This window comes from Pararge aegeria, chromosome 1 (genome assembly GCF_905163445.1).
Source record: "Pararge aegeria chromosome 1, ilParAegt1.1, whole genome shotgun sequence".
NCBI lineage: Eukaryota > Metazoa > Arthropoda > Insecta > Lepidoptera > Nymphalidae > Pararge > Pararge aegeria.
The window spans coordinates 18,251,794-18,271,450 of record NC_053180.1 but is presented as its reverse complement, the minus strand read 5'-3'; the positions used below and the strand labels follow the sequence as shown (position 1 = coordinate 18,271,450).

Genomic DNA, 19,657 nt, shown 5'->3' with positions numbered 1-19,657 from the left:
ATTGTTATAAAACTAATTTTTATAACTATTAAAAATGAGACTATAGGATAAGCTAGCGAAAGCAAAGTTCAACAGTATTATTTCCGTCGATAAATGAATCAGGGATCACGAGATCACGTTATCTTAATAGGGAAGGTTTTTGAGCTGAAACACTTTTGATGTTAAAGGTACGGGTGCGGTATCCGAAGGATACTTTTGTATATCTGGATGATAACATAAGCTTTCGCACAAAAACAAAACCACAGGGACGAACGAACAGACACGAACTCATCATCATCATCATATCAACCCATTACCGGTCCACTACAGAGCACGGGTATCCTCCCACACTGAGAAGGGTTTTGGGCCGAGTCCACCACGCTGGCCCAGTGGTGGGATCGGTGGACTTTACACGCCTTTTAGAATTATGGACAACTCTCAAGCATGCAGGTTTCCTCACGATGTTTTCCTTCAGCGGTGAAGCAAGCGATATTATAATTACTTAAGGCCAATAACTAAGACTAAATTAATGCGATTCAAACGTGAAATTACTGCGAAAATCCCTGGTATTGCGTGCGAACATTTTCATCCGGACAGTCTTTATAGTGCACTATTTAATACTATAAACAACGAATTTAATAGAGTATTCAACTTTAAGCATATCAATGTCAGTAATAAATTAAAATTTAGTGACTGGGCTACTGTAGGTATATATAAAAGTAGGGAGAAATTGTATGAGCTGTATGATGAAAAACAATTTAATCATACTCCAACTTTCGTAGAACACGTAAAAAAATACTCTAAAATATTTAAGAATGTTTGCACTAATGCGAAATCGCTACACATTAAATATAGTATAATGAAATCTGATAACAAAATACAAACAACCTGGAAAATAGTTAATTACGAGTCAGGAAAAACTAAATCTCGTGATGTGGATTTTGAACTTATTGTTGATAACAATAAAGTGACGTCTGACAGGGAGGTTGCTAATACTTTCGAAAACTTCTTTCAGAATGTTCCCATTTTGTTAACAGATTCTCTAAGCTCTTCACCAATAGCAGCTCAGCGTATATTGAGAGATAATGTTAAAGAGTGCAATGTTTTATTTAATTTTAAACATATATCTGCAATAGATATTGTAAAGAATTTCAGGTTATTAAAGTTGAAAAAAACCGGTGATCTGTGGGGTATGTCGGTGATGGTCATTTCTAACATTATTGACGTTATTGCCCCTTATCTAGCTGTAATTTTTAATGAATGTGTTGATATGGGTATTTTTCCGAACCTAATGAAATGTAGTAAATTAATACCCCTTTTTAAATCCGGTCATAAAAATGACCTTAACAATTACAGGCCTATTTCAATCTTGCCAACTCTTAGTAAGGTCTTTGAAAAAATTATACTTTATCAACTTTTAAATCATTTTAATGTAAATAACTTACTTCATCCGGAGCAGTACGGCTTCACTAAAGGTCGTAGTACAACGGATGCAGGCGCAAGACTCATAAAGCATATTTACGATGCCTGGGAACGTTCGCAGAATGCCATTGGTGTTTTCTGTGATCTGTCCAAAGCATTCGATTGCGTTGAACACAAAACGTTGTTATTAAAACTAAGCCACTATGGCATCAAAAACGTTGCACTCAATTTAATTGCCTCTTATCTAAGTGATAGAGTTCAAAGGGTATGCGTAAAAGACATAAAGTCTAAGGGATCATCTGCCTTAATGGGTGTCCCACAAGGCTCAATTTTGGGTCCCTTATTGTTTCTGGTGTATATAAATGATCTGCCACACCATGTCAGGGGCACTTGTGAGATTGTACTGTTCGCAGATGATACATCTCTCATTTTTAAGACTGATAGAAACAAAGATAATTTTGACGACGTAAACCGTGCTTTGTCACATGTGTCAGACTGGTTTACTGTTAATAACTTACTTTTAAATGCAAAAAAAACTAAGTGTTTGGAATTTGTTTTGCCTAACGTAAAAAAAATTGATAAAAACATCATAATAAATGGAGAAACACTTAAAATAGAAAACTCCACAGTTTTTCTAGGAGTGACCTTAGATTGTAAGCTACAGTGGGGTACCCATATAGAAAGCCTAGCGAGTAAACTCAGCTCAGCTGCATATGCAATCAGGAAAATTAGACAGCTTACCGATGTTGAAACAGCTAGGCTTGTTTATTTCGCATACTTTCACAGTATTATGTCCTATGGGATCTTGCTGTGGGGAAAAGCTGCAGATATTGAAAGTATATTTATACTACAGAAAAGAGCCGTACGATCAATATATAAACTTGGATCACGCGAATCGCCTCGTGAAAAATTTAAACAAATAGGTATTCTTACAGTAGCTTCGCAATACATTTATAGTAATATAGTCTTTGTGAGGCAAAATATTACTCTTTATAAATCAAAAGCTGAAATTAACAATCGACTTACCAGAAACGGTCATAAATTAGTGATGTCTGCATATCGTCTGCGAAAGGTGCAGAACTCCTTTGTGGGGTTGAGTATACGCTTTTACAACATGATTCCTAAGGAAATTCTTGACCTACCAATGCATACATTTAAAAAATGTGTAAAAACGCATCTAGTACAGCGAGGTTACTATACATTTGATGAATTCCTCAATGACAAGGTAGAATGGAAGCAGCCAGCCTCGCTCTCATCTCCCGCAAGATAGCAAAATGATTGTAAATGTTGATGTTGGAAAAGAGCAACTACTGAGTTTCTTGCCGGCTCTTCTCGGTAGAATCTGCTTTCCGAACCGGTGGTAGAGTCACACAAACATGCATACTTGACGTTTCAAAAGTGCTTATAAAGTAGGCCTACTTGAAATAAATGAATTTGAATTTGACTTAAAAAAACGCACATAACTTAGAAAAGTTGCGTGCCGCGATTCGAACCCGGCCTCCCGAAATTGAAGCCGAAGTCCTAACCAATGGGCTAAAATAAAATAATAACTATTACTAGCGGGCCCGCGCGAATTCGTCCGCGAATGAGTCGACTTAAAAAAAATTGTCGTATGTCCAATATAAATGATTCTGAGATTCCAATATAAATGAATTATCTAGCTAGATCGATTTATCGCCCCCCAAACCCCCTGTACACTAAATTTCATGAAAATCGTTGGAGCCGATTCCGAGATTCCAATTATATATATACAAGAATTGCTCGTTTGAAGATATAAGATAATATAATCACATCATCATTATTGTCAACCTATTTTCGGCCCACTAAAAGGCACGGATCTCCAGTCTCAAAATTAGAAGGGCTTAGGCCGTAGACCACAACGCTTTTGAGAACGTAATGGAAGAATTCTCAGGCATGAAGGTTTCTACACGATATTCACTCGCAGCGTGCAATTATTATGTTAGCAAAATATTTTTATTGCTTAAATTTAAAACACACATAATATATAACACCGAAACGTTAGAAGTGTGTGTCGAACTTGGTCCCCCGAAAAAAGGCCGAAGCCCTAACTGCTAAAATAAACAAATTATTGATTAAACCCGAATTTTAGAAACAACCGATGGATATAATCGCTGGTATTATCGCTCGATATCCCGGACGTAATTACGTTTCGAAGAGGCTATCTGCCATAATCGAAGCCAGGAGTTGAGAGGCTATTGGCCGAAGTGGTTTCATACCGCCATCAAATCAGATTCCTTACCTATTATTATTTATTTGAAAGGTTCCATTTAAATTCGGTGACGATGTTGCGAAAGCCTTCGAAGATAAAGACCAGAACTCAAAATACAAGCAAAAGTCACTACTTCACCGTATACTTTCGTACAATCTGTAGTATCTATGGGACAATAAATACCTCGTAGGTAGGACTTTATTTTTAACTCTTAAAGAGGAACAATTCCGTGATACATTTGTTTTGGCGTAACTTTAATCGTTTACATTTTTCATTGATGCTCCGCTGCTTTTGGTAGCCTTATTGGTAGGTAAAGTGATGTGTATCCAACACAAAAAGAATTTTGAAAATCGGTTTAGCAGAAATATGAAAGTTACCTACTCAATTATACAAAAACAGCTCAACGAATTTGGATGAAATTTTGCATATAGCTTTTTTCATGGAAAAGACCATAGAATACAATTTTATTGTACACCTAAGAAAAAAAGTAGTTACAGATATATAAATACATATCAAGAGAGTAAAATTTGGTGGCCTTATCGCTACATAGCGATTTCTTCCAGGCCACCAATGGCGTACAAGGAAAAAACATAGAAAAGAGGCCTAGAAAAGACCATAGACTACCTTTTATCCCGATTCCTTAAGTAGTTCCCGAGGGAAAAATAATTTTTTTTACGAGCTAAGCTGCGGGCAGACAGCTTTGAAATTTCATATGCATGTCAGTTGTCACCTATGCTATAGAAAAAAACATGTTCTATCGGTACCAATCTCTCAAATAGTTCCCGTTGTAGGATTAAGAATTGTTAACGAGCGAAGCTTTAGACCCAATTCGGAAGTTCACGCAGACGAAGTCGCGGGCAGCAGCTAGTATGAGTATAAATAAGGCATTACTTCGTCTATTCTTATTTATGCTATGACGTCAAAGCGTATGGCGATACGTCTTTGTTATTAATATTAAAATCAGGCAAGGATTCCCACCCAAATGCCAATAACGTACGCCCCGAAGTTATAAAGATATCAATCATTAATCTGACATTTCTCAAATAACTCCCCTCCCGCGTGCAGTCAATTTGAATCCCCCAAGGCTATCCGTCATTCCTCGCAAGGCTGAAATGCCATAAAGGCCTAAGGATTTCCAAGGAATCCCGACTTACCTATTATATACGCGAAATGTGTTTGTGTGTTCGAGTTTTTTTTTAACACAGCAACCGAACAATTTATTAATAAAGTTTATTTGCATTGAAATTCTGAATGTGCCGAAAAATAATTAATACTTTATTCAAAAAGTCACATAGATGGCACATTTGATGCGTACATGTAAAATATGACCGAAGTGAGTTAATGGCGATAGCTAAATTCGTAAACGTAAAGCTAAAGCTACAAGGGTTCCAAACGCACCCTGATCTAAGAAGCCCACAACAAACTTAGCCGGGTGTTATTTTTACTATCACCATCTCAGGTTATCATTTGAAAATATTTTACGTTTTCGTAATCCTTTCAATTCCAGCAGTTACCATCTTCCCGATAAAACCTGCGACGCATTTGGCAGATTTAGTAGAAGAGAGTGGCAGAGTTCGAACGCGGCACGCTGGCGTTTAAAAAACAGTAACTACCATACCCCGAAGACATTAACCCAACACCACTTTATTCACCGCAATCCGTGCCACCAATAACCAACAAGTGAGATTGCAGTCATGGTTTAATTTATAGTGAAATACTGGAGTACTAATGACTTTAAATATAATAATTTATTCATACAAATAAATACATTTCATTTCAATGTTTATAAGTGAATGGGTCTGTGTTTATTATGTAAATAGATAGATAGATATACTACGAATATACACGCATCGCCATCTAGCCCCAAAGTAAGCGTAGCTTGTGTTATGGGTACTAAGCCATGGACTCAGAAAGCAGGGTCGCTGCTCGCTGCGCCAGCCGGCCGTCACCATGGCCCTATGAAACGCTAGCTTATATCCAGTATTTCTCTATTCCCAGGAGGTACATAAGCAATATCTTTATTCGTATAAAACCTGCACTCTAGTGGAATAATACGTTTTATCCGCATCCGTGTTCAAGACGAAATGCAAACGACAACAATAGGCAGCTTAGACGGGAGCCGAAACAAAAGAACATTTTGCAAGCTTTATTTCTATTTTATACACCTGTAGTGGAGCTGAACTTCGAATATCGCTATAAAGTGGGCAGAAAGGATAAAAGCACCGATTTTTTTCCCGGTAAAACTAGTTCCGGATGGTTTATTTTTTTTTAATATAAATTCTATAAAAATCTTTGCGAGATTGATGTTTTTTGAGATGTACTCGCATGCCCCTTTATCTAGTTAGGATCGTGACACGGCTGGATTCTATTCCAGATATTACGATTTGCATTCATTATTATGTTTGCAATTTCTATGATGACTGGGAATGAACTAAGATCATATCGTACGCTGACTTTGATCATGCTTTTCCATAAAACGACGTTTAACAAGCATTCCTTCACTGTTAAAGCTATTGAATTGTGGAATGCACTCCAAATTAACATAAGACAGGCTTTTTTAATATACCTAGTGACTTCACTAGGCATATTCAAAATTAGTTTTAAGGCTCATTATGGCATGAAGTTCATTTATTTTTTATTATAAGTATAGTCTGGCTTATGTATTAGAATGTAGTTTTTCGTATTAATAGCATATATATCAATTTATAATATAGTTTATAGTATACTAGCTGTTGCCCGCGACATCGTCCGCGTTTAATTTTGTTTTTAAATGTGGCATTCAATTTAGTTGTAGTTCTAAAAAAAATTGAAGTCTTCAGTATCGCTAAGTCTTAAATTAGGGGTTTGCTGCTGTCCGCTGAGGAGTTCTGTCCTCCATCTCCAACCACATTCATCAGATCTACACACAGTACAAAAATAATTATTTCAATCGGTTATAATTTGTCAGAGTTATGGTGTAAAATCGTCAAACACTTTCATCCCCTCTCCCAAATGAACCGAGCCTAATGTCGGGATAAAAAGTAACCTATATTACTTCTAACACTTCCAAGAATATGTATACAAAGTTTCATGAGGATCGGTTAAGTAGTTTTGGCTTGAAAGCGTAACAAACAAACTTACATTTATTATATTAGTAGGGATCCGCCACCTTTTTGATTTCTTTTCAGTTTTCCTAATCCTAAGGTTGCCTGGCAGAGATCGCTACTTGGCGATACGGCCTTTTGTATCCTACTACTTGAAGAATCTACTTTATTTTATTTTTCTACTTTTCTTTTTTATGAATCCTGCAGAAACCGTACATGTCCTCGGGATCAAAAGCAGCATATCCAGGGTATAATCTATCTGCAGTCCAAAATATAGTTAAATTAGTACAGTTGTTTTCGCGTGAAAGGGTAACCAACATCCATCCATCCATCCATACAAACTTTCGCATTTATAATATTAGAAGGATTTGTGGAATACAAATATAGATTTTAAATAAACAAATATTGACAAAGCAGACATTGAAGTTTCAAAGAAAACGTAGCGTAATAAATCGATGGATCACATAAAAATTATGGGAAAATAAAATATTCACTGCTTATTTCCATCAGCTGTGACCCGCGTTAGCCATAAAAAGTGTCTACGATTGTGGAATGCGCAGCGCCTGGTGTCAATTATTTAAATGCTGTTATCAAAGTTATTTTTTGTTCTGTATTTCATTTTATTTTATTTTGTAAACAAAGGTTATCTTAAGATTTTCTGTTAAGTGCTTTTCTCACTAATCCCTGGTCTGTTTGGCACTCATACATTGTACAATCACATAATGGGAGACGGAATAATTTACGAGATATCTATATTGTTAAATGTAGGTATTTTTCACGTAGTGTAGTAGTAGGTGATTCCAAATAAAAGACATATTTTTAAATATACTAGTAATATAAAGATTTCTAAATTTTCTCTAGTCTGGTCTGGTTCGGCTTCGGCCGTGGTTAGTTACCACCCTACCGACAAACACCGTTTCGGTGCGTCGTTGCGTAGAAACCGATCAGGGGTATGACTACCACACTCTCTAACAGGTTTTCCCGCTTTATTATGACTTTATCATCACTTACCATCGGATGTGATTGCAGTCAAGGGCTAACTTGTAGTGGAATATAAAAACTTTTTTTACAACAAAAAATTTAAAAATATCTTTTGAACTAAATCTAAATTCAATGCCACATGTTATGTAAAAAGCAAAAAAAACGTGGTCAAAGTCGCGGTTAACAGCTAGTTATCTAAAGCCATTTATAGAAAATTATTAGGTACTTTTCTTCTTAACGATATAAAAGGGAACAGTATACAAAGTTTGTAGGACCTACTTAGTAATTTTACATTTTACTTGGACTTGCACAGACTTAACGATATTGTAGAAAATATTTATTTCTTGAATTTTAGTAGTATCTGATATGATATCGTATAGATAGAAATTATCAAGTAAACTCATGGAATGTACGCATCATTTCAATATATTGTTGTACGCCAGAAATGATTGGATACGTGTAAATAAATAAAATAGTTATTTTAAACTACTGACGTATTTCTTTTTACATCAGTGTTTTACGAAATGGGATTTTTACTCATGATTTTTAGTGGGTAGGTTTGCAATTATGTCTTAGTTATGATAGCCAACTGCCCATACCTTTTTTGAAATCAACATTTTTAGAATCAATTCTATAGCGTATACTTTTTTATGAAAATATCAACAAAATTCTAAAACTTTATGCTTAGAGGTGCTCAATAAATACTTCCATCAAATAATATTCAAGCCCCAAAGCGGAAAACGGTGAATTTTAACAGCCCCCCCGTTGGTAAGAGATTTAATTTATATACGCGATTCGTTAACGCGTCGGCCATTTTGGATTTTAATTGGAACTCTCGTGTGCAGTGATTTAGCTAATAGTTTTACGATTAACTGAAATCCAGCGGAATGCCCAAACATTCAGAAACGAAAAGCATTATCTGCGGATTCATAATGATTCCATTATATGTTAAAATTTAGATCCATACATGTGGTTTTTCATGTTAGTTAAAAATTTAAATCATATGATTGTTTATTTACTTTATTACCTATGTTGCTGCATCGATTCTGATAAAACTTAACTCAGCACAGCTAGTGGGGGCAGGAGACATTTTTTTTGTATGGTTAAAGGGCAAAATGTTTATCCCCGTTTTTAATACAATCTCCGAGCATACGGGTGGGAATGATATCCAACTAATGTACCTATAATATTATAAGCTGGTTTATTAATCCTCTATCCTTTTGCAGCGATTTTGTAATCTAACTGTTGTTAGCAATTCTAGGCTTAACGCCTTAACCAACATTGACGAATTTGTATACAACGTGTAAATGAAAACCGAAATAATACTTCACAGGTGTTAGAGGCACATTACTTACTGTCTCTGAGACTTATCCGTGAAACCGAAATGCCACTATTTTTTTAGAAAACCAATAAAATAGCTTTTACTGAAAAAAAAAACAGCCTGTCACGTAACGTATTTAATCTATAGTCAAGTTACGCATCGCGCGGCGTAGGTACTGTGCGCTCGTCGGTCTTTTATCTTCAATAGGGTTGTCATAAAAAAACACTTAAAATGTTTTGAATTAGTTTAAATGGAAAAATAAATATTCATCTTTTGATTAAATATTTTTATAGGTATAGGTAGGTATACGTTGTATAGCTTTCGTACTGGTGACTTATTACCCGAGAAAATAAATAGATAGAAGTATATACAGCTTAGATAATAGCGTGCTTTATTTTAGTAAAACGACAAAACCATACTTTCAGAAAATTAAACAGGTATTTCGTAATCTAGTCTAAAGTTTCTTCATTTAATTCCGTGTAGTAAGACAATTTAACGTTAGTTGGTTAGTTCTCTTCATATATCTTGGGGAGAGAGATAAAATCAAACAACGTTAAGGAAATCTACAAAGTTTTGAAGTCCATTTGCGAAACGAGTCCCCATCGAACGCTTTGGTAAGTTAACCCATAACTCAGCCACCACGTTCCTATTCTTTGAGGAAAATATATATGTAATAATATATATTTATAAACATAATATATATATATATATATATATATATATAATGTATATTAGAATATATATATAAAAACTCAGCAGTTGCTCTTTTCCGTTTCGTTGCCTAAGCCCGCCAACCACCATAGAAATAGAGTGGTCGGGTCAACGGTCTATACAAAGCAGGCAAGGCTTGTGCCCGTGTAGATTTATTTAAGGACTTCTGAAATGTCGAGGTTAGAATTGACACTCAAGATTCGTCGATGTTTACGCATAACATCTTTTTCCATATGTTATAAATACTTACCCGTTTTTACTAACAAAGAACAAGACAATGCTTAAGTAAGTAATGCCTAATCGAAGAAGATTCCCAGGCATACCTTCCACTAATCGATTTATATTAGACAACTCATATAATCTGGCTTGTCTATGATTCTTGCCACAAGGTGTGGTATTTTGTGTTTGTATTATCATAGTTTACATTATTCGTATGAATTTAAAGTTATTAAAAAAACCTACCTCTTTTTCAGAGAGTTCAGTTAACACATATATAACATACGGCAACTTATTATGAGCCAAATTTTTTTGCAGTAAAATTAAAAAAATCTAAACTTTCTATCTATTTATTTCTAATAGGCTTACTTTGCAATCAACAAGCACTTTTGAAACGTCAATTCTGTCGGTTTGTATCGACCGTATGACCGGTTCGGAATGCAGATTCCACCAAGAAGCCGGTAAGAAACTCGGCAGTTGCTCTTTTCCGTTTCTTTGCTTAAAACCGCCAACCACCATTGGAATAGCGTGGTCGGGTCTACGCTCCATACAAAGCAGGCCTGTGAAGATTTATTTAAGGACTTCTGAAAATGTCGAGGTCAGAATTGACACTTAAGATTCGTCGATGTTTACGAATAACATCTATTTTTATTATGAAAACATCAAAAGACCGAGATTTTCACCTCTTTCGCGCATCAAAGTTTTTTTGGCATAGAGTGAGCTAAAGATACAGAAAGTAAAAAAGCTAATTTTAAACGCGGGTAAAAGCCAGTCTTACAAACGAGGTTTTAGGGCTCATTTGCAAAACGTATGCCACCCCATGTACCTACCTACTCCCATATCGATCCTTGCAAAGTTCCGCCACTTCCCAACCGGGCCCCTTTTCTTTTAGGGTGTGGCGAAACCTTAGCAAGGTGTGTTTGCGAAGTCGTTCAACTTCAGCTGCCTATGGATTTTGTAAAGGTCAACATAACTTACTTTAAAAGGCCATAATATTTACACATAATTTTCATCATCATCATACCAACCCATTACCGGTCTACTGCAGGGCACGTGTCTCCTCCCTCCAGTTCTAATTGGTGGACTCCACACGTGTTTGAGAACATTATGGAGAACTCTTAGGCATGCGGGTTCCCTCGCGATGTTTTCCATCACCGTTAAAGCAAGTGATATTTTAATTTTTTAAAACACACATAGCTTAGAGAAGTTAGAGGTGGGAACCGTTCATTGGGATAAAAAGCCAATCTAACTAGCCGTCATTTTAAATAACTCTATGCCAAAAATCAAATTGATTGGTTGGTTCTACGCTTTGAGCTATGTGTGAATGATCGGCTTATTACAGGTTTTCACAACGTTTACTAATAATTTCAAAATTAATTACCAAAGTCAAAGTCAAAGTCAAAAATCTTTATTCAAGTAGGCCCACAGGTGGCACTTTTGATGCGTACATAAGAACCACACGGTAGTGAGATGATGGCGATAACCACATTCGTAAACTTAAAACTAAAGCTGCGAGGGTTCCAAACGCGTCCTGGTCTAAGAAGAAGCCCACAACAAACTTAGCCGGGTGTTTTTTTTTGTTATCACCATCTCACAATGTCATTTTTAATTATTAGAAGAGCAACCTGGTTAGAGCAATAATTTACACCCAAGCTTTTTTATCGTTTACGTAGTCCTTTATACTATAATAGGACTTTTGTATAAGCTTACGTTTAATACAAACTTTGAACTTTTTAAGAGACATCTCCAAGATGACCATTTGTAAGTTATTGTAGAATTGTATGCAATTTCCTTTAAACGAATTATGAATTTTATGTAACCGAGTATATTGCACTGTAAGTTTATTCTTACTTCTAATGTTTCAATTATTGCAGTCACATTTTTTCTTAAATATAGAAATGTTTTTATGAACGTACATTAAATTTTCAAATATGTACTGACTATACACTGTCATTATTTTAAAATCTTTAAATTTATCTCTCAATACCTACATCGGAATTACATTTATTTGATTCAATTTACCTACATATATTAAAACAAGTGCATTATAAAATATATGTCTTAAAAATATTTTACAAACAAATTAATTAGGTTACTAATTCATTCAAGCGCAATTGTATATTATTTTATAACAAATTACCAAATGAAATCTTTGAGATGTCTCTCAAAGTTTATATAAAACGTAAGCTTACAGAAAAATCCTAATATAATATTAAGGATTACTTGAACGATAAAAAAGCTTGGATGTGAATTGCTCTAGCTTCATAGTCTAATATAAATAAACTGTGAGATGGTGATAACAAAAAAAAAAATACTTACAATTGTGTAAACATATATGTATGAACGCTTCAGAAGTGCCTGTGATAGGCATACATGAATAAAGATATTTTGAATTTTGAATTTGAAATATCTAATAGTACATTTAAAAGTGCCAATAACTTTACACCTAAAGTTAGTATATTTATTATGAAATAAGTCTATTTCTTTTTGTTTTTTTACGCAATTGTTATTCTTGGTAAGGGGGAATATTTTACCCAACTGCGTTTTATAGCGCATGTTATACAAAAATTACAAGGAAACCGTAGTTAAGACGTGAAGCGAAGACAAACAAACATATTTTCGCATTTATAATATTAGTATGGAATTCAATTAATTAGCATTAACTTAAGTGTACTCTATAGAGATTATTTAGCTCGCTGCAAAAAGAGGAGGTATTCGCAGGAACTGTAAACCGTTGGACGATCCAATGAATAAATTTGCGGTAGCCTGCGCGAATAGCTTTATCCGGAGACCATTCCCGTTCCTGAATATCTGGCATAATAGGGAGCTAAACGTAGACCTCTGAGTAATAAAGGCAGGCAAAAAGAAAAAGTCAAATTCCAAAGATCTTTTGGTACCAAATTCAAATTGTAATTGAATGGTACGTTCACTTACCTAATACGTTATACATATTTTCAAACATTATTATTACACAAACATTTTAATTTATCTATATAATTAAGTGATTTGTTAAAATATTATAACGTCTTTTAATTTCAATTACATTCAACTTAAATTATATTTATTAACAAAAATAACCTAAAATAACCGATGAACCGAAATAAAACCAAATAAAATAACTATTATTTGTATTATATTAGATTTTTATTTTAATATTTATCATGTATCGAATATTTGTTTATTTGTTACTGTTATATAGTATTTATATTTACACAGGTTTATTTTATTTTTACTTTGTGCAACGTCCACTGTCCGTTTGACTGATAGCTTCCTACGCTTAGGTTGCCTTTTAAAGATCAAAGAAGATAAAAGATGCTTCTTATTGCCAGGGCGCGTTACGAATATGGTTATCGCCATCATTTCAATACCATGAACACATTACTCATGTGATAAACGCATCATATGTGCCATCCATGAGCCTACTTTTGAATAAAGATATTTTTTACTTTATGTATATAAGGCCGTCTTTGCATCCTAACACTATGTACTTATATCATTGTTTTTTTTATATTGTTTCTTTATGTTTTGTTGCAATGAAGTTATCTTTTAGAGTTCTAAACCACCATCATAATGGAAAAACAGAACGGAACGGTTAACTGTTATGTTTGTCCATCCCTCCATGCATGTGTCAACGGCTTGAGGTATCAAATGGAAATTTGTTATCATCATCAATAGCAGTCCAATGCTGGACTAAAGAACTCTCCTAACGGGAGACTTCTTTAGTCAACTGGTTGGTGATCAAAAAAAAGTGAAATTAACTATACTGAATACTAAATTTATTAATTATATACCTTAAACTCACATCTAGGGAAATGCCCCGTAGGTTTCCAAGAAAATGTTAGCACAGTAAAAGACCTTTGTTGCCTACTTATAATAAGAAATTTTCCGAAATTGGGCCGTTCCGAAAATGACACAAACAGATAAAGAAAACTTTCAAACTTACACCCTCGTTCGGTTAATTTTGGTTCTAAATACAGGCACGAGTAACATCATTGACAGAAGTAATTTCAAAAGATAGGGTTGATAAATACCCGAGAATCCTATTGAAAATCGTATAATAGCTGATACTCGAAACATAAAAGCTGAAGTAAGCATCTCGAGATAGAAGCCTTATGAAAGCAAATGGGGTCAACATTTACGCGAAAGCTTAAACTCTAAGTTAAAGACGCGTTTTATACAAAGTCTCAGAGACTTTGGCTAAACGTGATTTGCGTCTCTAAGCATGTCCATACGTGAACATACATTCTGTACATACAAGATTTATTCAAATTCAAATTCACATTCAAAGCTTTTGGAAACTGAATTGGCACTTTTATTTACATATTTACCTCTCTTAATAAAACTCAAGATTGCAGAGAAAACGAAATTTTTGGTGTGGCTGGCGCGTTCACGCATACAATAGTGGTCAATGCGATGTTCTTTTATGTGCGCAACAGAGTTGATTCCAAGGAATTTAAATGTTGCGATTTAAAGATTGTCCGGACGGGCAAACGTCTCTGCTTCAAATCTGGGAATATTTGCTTTCCTCTGTCAGTTTTTTCGTACGCTGCTGCATTTCTTATTTCACAATAAATCTGGATAAAACTGTGCAATAATGTGGACAAGTGTAAAACCTGCTTTACTTTATAGACACCAAAGAAAAAAGAGTAAATGAATTTTAAAATAAAATAAAATGTGAGGTTGAGGCGAGCAGACTCAGTATATTTAGTTGAGACTATAAAGACACATCACTGGTTCTCCTCTAGACGCGTGGATAATTTTGCTGTAAAATTTCATTGCGCGTTGTTAAAATGTGTTTGCGCGTCTTAAATTGCAAGCACAGCTTTTAATATAATCGAACACAAAATATGGTAGGTACCTATTAATTTATTCAAGAATATCTGTTTATTAACAGACTTCAAAAAAGGAGTAGGTTCTCAATCCGTTTGTAATTTTTTTATGTTTTTATCAATTATTAACCCATTTGGAAAGTCGCCCTATTTTCATCAAGTCAAGATATGTTAGAGGGATTCTGGCGAAATCAGATATAAGAATTCATAGATTTAGTGAAACTGACGATGAAGATCACGGATGGCCACCGGAACTACTCAATAATAAGTATGACACGGTTTAAGATTCCACTATGGTATATGGTTGGTAAACATTTTATACTCGTCACAATAAACTTTTTAGTTGTTGTAGAACGTCGTATTTCGTCTTTATTACTCTGCTACAGGGCTGCAATAAGCTTGAGAGGTGCCAGAGCTGCATGGAACGGAAAGCAACTCATTTATCAGAAACGAAAATATGAATGACGTCAGATGTACGGGTCGAGCGCACCGGACGCGAAAATTTATTACGCGGCTGACACCTGTCGGGTACATGTGAAACGAGCCCTCTATATCCTACGCTTCTATGAGAAGAGGCTTTTGCCCAGTGAAATACAAAATTCATTTATTTCTAGTATGCTTGCTTTACAGGCACCATTAAAAAAGTCAAGTAGTGTTTGTGTATACGACTATACAACCAGTTCGACAAAAAATAGTTGAAAGGACGAAGAGGCTACTTTTTATCCCAGTAACAGAAACACGGAAATTGTAAAAATTAAGTTAGTTAAACCTTGGAAGTAGGACGTGAAGATCTGAAGGAACGCAAATGAAGAAAAATTTTACAAAGAGTTGTATTGATCGCGATAGAAAGTAATTTAGTAATGAGATCGTAGCCCAGCGATAACAAATCAATATAAACATTTTTTTCCCCAGGCAATTAATACTCGTATAAAGCGATCCTTCCCTTTTGAACCCGTTTTAAGAGAATAATGAACTAAATATTCAAATAAAGGCCAAGTTATTTAGCCTCTCGCTTGAAATGAAAATTCCTTAATCCATTAAGGTGAAGAATACCATTAAAACTTTACAAAATCAATATACTTTTTCAAAGAATAAGTAAGCAATGCAGACATGCCTAATATTTGATCGTGCAAGGAGTATCCACACCGTATTCTATCTCAGGCTATAGTTTTGTGGTAGTGCAAGTTTTCTTGAATTAGCCGAGGCTAATCGAGGTATGGATTTTAAGAGTTTTATGCCCAACGGGAAAGCTATACTCTTACTTCTATACTAATATTATAAAGAGGTAGAGTTTGTGAGGTTATGAGATTGTCACGGGTGTTTGCGATCAAATAGACAACGGGTAATCTCTGGGTCAACTAAACCGATCTGAAAATTCTTTCACTAATATAAAGCCACATTATATTTTCGTGGTTGTCGTAATTACAAAGCAAGTCTGAGAAAAAACGGTCGAATGAAAACGTTTCTTGCAAACGCTGCCTTAACTTCACTTTTCAGGTTAATCTTATATAGCTTATGACACTCACAAATAATGCATACAATGTGGCTTTATATTGGTAAGAATTTTCAAAATCGGTTAGTAGATCCAGAGATTACCCCGACACCCTCACAAACTCACAAACTTTACCTTTTTATAATATAAGTATGGAAGTATAGACTGAAGAAAGCCTGTCAGTCTGCAAGGTTAACGTGAATAATGTTGTGTTAGGCATTAAGCTATGAAATTGAAGGCGTATACATCTATAAACCGTGGACTTGACGACACGATCACCGTCGTGACCCAGATTTAGGGTAGTTTTAAAATTGTTTCTCGACTGATCTTGTAAGCAAACTGAACCTAAAATGTTTGATTTATCAATGCGAATTTTCTTTTAAGGACTCTTATACCTGCAATATGGTGATTAAGAAAAGAATATGGAAAGGAGCATGTTCATTTTAAAGGTTTAAAGATCGAGTAAGGAATAAAAAAAAATCGAAAGATAACAAAATTTGTCATAGTCATATCTATGACAAAAAGGATAAGGATTTTACAATGGAATTGGGCAGGACATGTTTGCCAGTTCCAACCAGAGAGGTGGATTTAAAACGTGACGAAATGGGTTCCAAGAAATAAAACGAGGAAAAGAGGACGGCAAAGGAGAGGAGATATTTTCCATCAGAGGTGTGGACCGGATTGCATGCGAAAGGCTCGTGACGTTGGCGAGACTTTGGGGGGCCTACACCGCAGTGGCGACTTAAACGTAAATGTTTAAATTAGTATGTAACCAAAATATTTATATAAGTGGACACCCTTTTTTTAAATACCGGCAATAACATGTTTTCTGTTTGTTTGTTTGATTCTATGATGCCAGATCTAAGGACCGTGTGGGCGATATTCGAACCAGGGGTGTTGCTGTCATATCATAGCTCACATCGTTTCCTCAATGGCATCTATGCTCCCACTTTGCTGCACAGGCGAGGGTGTCAGCTTAAGCTCTAGAAGGAGTGAGCGATTGTCTGTGTTGAATAAACGAGTTATTCAAGGATGCTCATGCATTCTTCCACGTTGAATGTGCTTGTGTAATGATAGATTCCATCGATTTTGACGTCCCTCGGGGCGCCACACTGAGATACAGAATAATTCTATCGAGCCTGAGGTTCTGGGGGCCCCAAACAAAAGCTCCGCGGCCCTGGTTCATAGCTTAAAGCGATAAGACCGCCTTTGCGCATTTTTATTTTTCTAGTATTTATGTTTTCAATATCTTAATATATATAAATCTCCTGTCACGATGTTTGTCCGCGATGGATAAACTACTTAACCGATTTTAAATTAAATTGGCACACCGTCAGCATTCTGGTCCAACTTAAGAGATAGGATAGCTTAGATCTTTAATTATAGTCGCAATTTTATTTTATTGCAAATTATTTGTCTATAATTAACTGACAGTCACATGTTATATATATATATATATATATATATATACTACTATACTCATTTAAGGCTTAGTGATACTGAATACTTTAAAAACAAAATCAAACGCAGACGAAGTTGCGGGCAATAGCTAGTATATTATATTTATCCCTTAATTGTGTGCAATAAAGAATTTATCTACCTATCTTTTATTCTGTGCTCTGATATTGCAGTATTTTATTCTAGGATCCTTGATGTTGTTAGTAATATATGATAGTGTAGTGTATGGCAACACCATTTGGATCCGCCTATTTTTATTTTGGACTTTGAATACTTATGGTTTTGATATTATTTTATTATTTGATAATTAAAAAAAAAAGTATAAATTTCAGTATCTTTGTTTTACAACTCATCAGTCGGCGAATTACGTTTTTTATTAATTACTTACCGATGTTGTTAGTAATATTATAAAAGTAAGACTCCGTCTACAAGTGAATAGTGGACTATAGACACTTATATTTTAATATATTCTGATCATATCCAGAGTAACATTAAAGCACACCAAAAGAAAATGAATAAATTTCATAAATTTCAATCACTTTGTTTTACTCTAACTCTTCGGATAATTTATGAGGTTTTTAATTCATTACTTACCGTTGTATGAACCGATGGTAGTCTCATTACCGACAAAAAGATTAGAGAGGATCTTTAACTGACTTACTTGTAAAAAGAAGATTTTAATATTATGTTCGAATAGAATCCGTTTGTTTGTAACCCAAACTATGCTAACGATGTATATTGGCCACGTTTCGAAGGTTTATAATTAGCATTGGAAGCCTGATAATGAAAAGTGTACGAAGATTTTTTTTTGGTACCTTCATGTGATGTGCCTTGTAAGGCTTTCAGTAAACAGTTTTAAAAACAGTAATGACGAGGGGTTTTATGTTAAAATCCTGTAACACGTTAGATAACCTACTTAAATGGTAAGAGTCGTCAAATACAGGCCGAGTGGACAGAAACGTGCGTCTTGCTCAAACAAATGCTCGAAACTACTCACAGTTTACTCCAAGCGGTTCAATCCGGACGAAACCAGTTCCTTCAGGCACTATCCAGTTCACACCACCTTTCACTTGTCCAAACCAACTGTCACAAATACACACAAGCACAGAAATCTGTCAATTCTACTATACGGAGACGAATAGTTACTGAAATCAGGAGATATGTATTTACCGCGTTAAGAAAATACGCGCGACCGCTTGGCGTCGATACGATACTGAGCTGCCATGACAGTTTGCCAGGGTTCCTCTACGCATGCGCCCCACGCCTCCTTAAGGTCATTCCCCATTGTTCATCCACGATTAAGCCAGCAAATTGATCACCTAAATTTGGAGTGTAGAAACAACCCCTTTAAGTCGCGAAATCCAATTCCAAAATGGCCGATTTAAAATGGCGCTTCATTACCGTTTCTCTTGCACGGTGTTACGTTTTTGATTATGCTTTCGTTTTGTTTTGTTTGGTTCCTAGTTGTAATTTAATTTTTTATGCAGATAATAATTTAACGGAAATTTAAAAGCGCGGAGTTTTATCCATCAATATTAATACTTTACTCGATTAGATGTTTGCGAAAGCGTTATGTTCGTTTGTCCTTAATTTATGCTGCAACTGACAAACTGATCGATGTTGTTACTTTGCACATTGATAGAAAAAGCCTTTTCAAAAGATTTTTCATACTTTTTGTTAAAAAAAGATAAAACTGGTAGTTTCTTAACTTTGTGATATGATCACTTATTACATAACTTTGTGATTAACTTTTAAAAATATAATTTGAAAAATTGTCCTGCTTTTAATGAGCCTGTTTAAATATCTTTAAAATGAACGAGATGAGAGTATTTCTGACGGAATATCAATATCATTTTCCGAATTGTCGTTAAATTAAACAAGCACAAGATGTAGATGTGTGTGTAGATTAATATGGCTGCCAGCGCTTCACGATAT

General features: G+C 35.0%; 1 protein-coding gene across 1 annotated transcript in view; it reads right to left on the bottom strand.

Moving 5' to 3' along the window:
* Positions 1–18,921, bottom strand: part of LOC120624052 — a 208,219-nt gene extending 189,298 nt beyond the window's left edge. Inside the window, exon 1 of the mRNA XM_039890384.1 lies at positions 18,720–18,921. The gene's annotated coding sequence lies outside the window, so the exon portion shown is untranslated. The remainder of the gene's footprint in view (positions 1–18,719) is intronic.
* Between the last annotated feature and the right edge of the window lie 736 nt (positions 18,922–19,657).